The sequence below is a fragment of the Babylonia areolata genome, chromosome 17, assembly GCF_041734735.1.
Source record: "Babylonia areolata isolate BAREFJ2019XMU chromosome 17, ASM4173473v1, whole genome shotgun sequence".
Classification (NCBI taxonomy): domain Eukaryota; kingdom Metazoa; phylum Mollusca; class Gastropoda; order Neogastropoda; family Buccinidae; genus Babylonia; species Babylonia areolata.
In genome coordinates, this window is record NC_134892.1 from 14323469 (window position 1) to 14326980 (window position 3512).

A 3512-nucleotide genomic window follows, 5' to 3' on the forward strand; every position below is an offset into this window, starting at 1 on the left:
TTTAGCAAAAAAAGATAACTATAACTCCAAATGCTTTTTTGCTCAATTAAGAATCATTGCAGGTTCTGTGACAGAAAAAAAGTAAGCGTAACATTTGGATGGTCAATTTGGCGAATGTATATAAATAATATTTATCTATGCTCATGTTACAAAACGTTATGCTATATATATATATATATATATATATATATATATATATATAACAAGTGCCATGTTGTAAAATACTCGCCATTTGATGATGTATGCATTCTATTTTCCTTGTATTGATAAAGCTTAAGAATCGGATGACTAGAAACAAAAGACAATGCTACACAATCATTCAAGCTAATGACAGACAAATATCAGAGTGTCAAATTGTCTCTTATTACAGTATATTGGCTCCGAATCTGTTGTGTGTGTGTGTGTGTGTGTGTGTGTGTGTGGTTGTTTTTTCTGTTCCATGTTATTTACTAGTTTTCACCATCATTGCTCTGATCTGTACCCCCCAGTGTCACTAGAGCTGTACAGCTAAGGACATAGAATATCTCAGTGTTCAGCATTCTGTCTCTTTTCGGGTTGAGACTGACAGACATTGACGCCGGCGGGGAAAAAACATTCACGGTAGTTTATGGTTGTGTCCATGAGTCCGGCGTTCGATTCTGAGTCCGTGCTGAAGGTGTTTTGTCCCCCCCCCCCACCCCCCCCCCCCCCCCTCTCTCATTTCAGTCTTCAGTTTCAGTAGCTCAAGGAGGCGTCACTGCGTTCGGACAAATCCATACACGCTACACCACCTCTGCCAAGCAGATGTCTGACCAGCAGCGTAACCCGGCCAACGCGCTTAGTCAGACCTTGAGTCTTCGGCCACGGTAAGTCATAAAAATCCATTTGTGTTGTGATATTAAAAACAAACAACAAATTGTTTAAATCACAAATAGGTATTCACGCTATGTTTTAAGACTTCAACAGAATATTCAAGAACCTTTCGTTATTGTGTTATTGCTGAGTACTAGCTGTTACTGTTGCAGTTAATTACTACTGTTCATACTACTACTAAAACTATTAATTTTTACCAATATAATCACATATTGAGAGCAATTATTATTATTATTATTATTATTATTATTATTATTATTATTATCAGTAGTAGTAGTAGTATTGTTGTTGTTTAAAAAAAGGTTATACATTCCAAGTTTGCACAACAGCTTCCATTCCTCAGTTCTACTTACAAAGAAAAAAAAAAGTCAGCTGTGTATTATAACTAAATGTAACTCCGAACACATCCTTTAAAAAAATGTAACAGTGTGTAATCTCAAACACACACTGTTAAAAAAAAAAAAAAAAAAAAAAAGCCCAAAAGAAAGCGAACCCTGTGCAACAGAATGTAACCTCACAATGCACGCCTCGTTCAAAAGAACAACGGGAGAGCGAGAGCGAGACAACTAATCACCTTAAAATTTCAACGGCAAAAAATGTATTGATTTTTCCTGCGCTTTCAGGACTGGAAAGGTGGAGGGAGGGAGGAAGGAAGGGAGCGGGGAGGGGTGGGGGGGGATAGGGTGGAGCTCTTGTCGGGAACCTAACGCTGGGAGGAGGGGGGGGGGGAAGGGGTGGAGGAAAGGAGAATAAATCTCTTACCTTTGAAATTGTGGCAGGAGGCCTAATCCGTTGTACAAATTCCAGCCAACTTGGGTATCCCTCAAGGGTGGCACGGGTGTACACACACGTTCAACTGTAAGCCTGGGAATTATCCACCCCACGATTGACGCACGGCTCTCCAACGGTGACTGCTTAAATCACCTGTGTACGTACGTTTGTACTTCCAACGAACGAATTCACTTTGTCGGGGAGAGAGTCGAGAAGAACAAGAATTCTTATCACAACAGATGTTATATATATTTTCTGGCACACCACAATTTTTTTAAATGCTGTCGGTTTTAGTTTTCACCACAATAAAATCCATTTGAAATGTGTACACACACAAAAAAAAAAATCCTGGTGGTTGACAGAATCACCGAAACTTTGTCACCGAGCAACGAAGAAGAGAGAAGCAGGAATCTTCCTCACAGCGTCAACAGAATTGCAACAAAAAAAACGAGAGATTCATTCGAAGACTCCTTTTTTTTTTTTTCACTTAATAATCCAACCTCTCAGCTGTGTTGAACTAGTAACAGATACACACGACAGCAGTGGCAGACACTGAGTTCCACACTGGGTTAAAAAGCACGGGGATCGGGTGGGTGGGGGGGGGATGGACAAGCAAGCAAAAGCGAAAAGCAGCTCGATGTCTGTAGTCACTTTCTTTCTCAGTCTCTCTCCACGTCTCTGTCTCTCTCTCTTTCGTCTCCGCCAGGGAGCAAGGCTGGCTCAATCAATACGCAGTTCCACCGAGGAAGAAGACACGGAGCTGGCGGCGTTACAACACTACAGGCTGTAGAGGAACTCCCCCGTTTGCAGGCAGTTTCGATGGCTCCACATCCAGCGAAGAAGAAGAAGAAGAAGAAGACTCTAGATGTTGGAAAAAAGATTCCACGTTTCTCTTTCAGCCACACTTATGTAATGAACACATACTATGCAATCCACCAGGAAAACACACTGTACACTACTACTATTGTTTTCCACACTGTAAAAAAAAAAAAAAAAAAAAAATCCAAACTCATACACACGTGCACGTTGGGCACTATTCAGTGTTACTCTCCAACTGTTTGATAAAAAAAAGAAGTTCTAACCAGCACTGACACCTTTGATTTTAAGTGATGAAACTGTATATGTGAATATAATTCAAATTGTTGTGGCAGTAAGAACCTCAGTAATTCCAGCTTTAGAGGCAGGGAAGGATCAGTGTATAATATGTGTGACAGTAATTCAAAACGGTGTTTGGGAAAATCCACACATATACACAGGTACAACAACCACAATCAGCTGAACACGCGACAGTGAACAGAGAACGCAAATCCCTTCTTTTAACAGGCTGTATAGACAAACAATCCTCACACACCCCTTGCAATCACGATGAGGGGTTTGTTCTTGAGCTGGCAGTACAATTCCATCCAAACGTGTCCCGTTTATCCCCAAAGCAAGATCACTATCGGTCACACACACACACACACTTGAAAAGCGAACAAGCAGGTACGACAGAAGAAAAAAATAATGCACACCTGAAAATCCCCCACAAGTTTCGGTCCTCTGTTGTACTGGGGGTGTGGGAGGCGGGTAAGTAAGTAAAATCCCCTCCTTGTTGGTTGATGATTACTGTTGAAGGGGAGGAGGAGGAGGAGGCAGGGGGGATGAAGAAGGGGCGGGGGGAGGAGGGAGAGGGGTCGGGTCACACATCACTCACTGTCACCGCCACCACCACCACCACCACCTCCACACCCACACTCCGCTCTCCTCTCTCCCATTCACACACGTCGATTTGTATTCCCTCCGTTCTTGCCTCCTCGCTGGAGAGAGAGAGATATATAAATACGTAGGAATTATATCTACATATATGGTATTTTATAAATCAAACACTTCTCAACTCAACCAGAGGCCAG

General features: G+C 42.0%; 1 long non-coding RNA gene across 1 annotated transcript in view; it reads right to left on the minus strand.

Moving 5' to 3' along the window:
• LOC143291673 (uncharacterized) overlaps positions 1–2059 on the minus strand; it is a 263333-nt gene extending 261274 nt beyond the window's left edge. Inside the window, exon 1 of the long non-coding RNA XR_013056559.1 lies at positions 1615–2059. This is a non-coding gene — a long non-coding RNA (uncharacterized LOC143291673). The remainder of the gene's footprint in view (positions 1–1614) is intronic.
• Positions 2060–3512: the final 1453 nt, after the last annotated feature.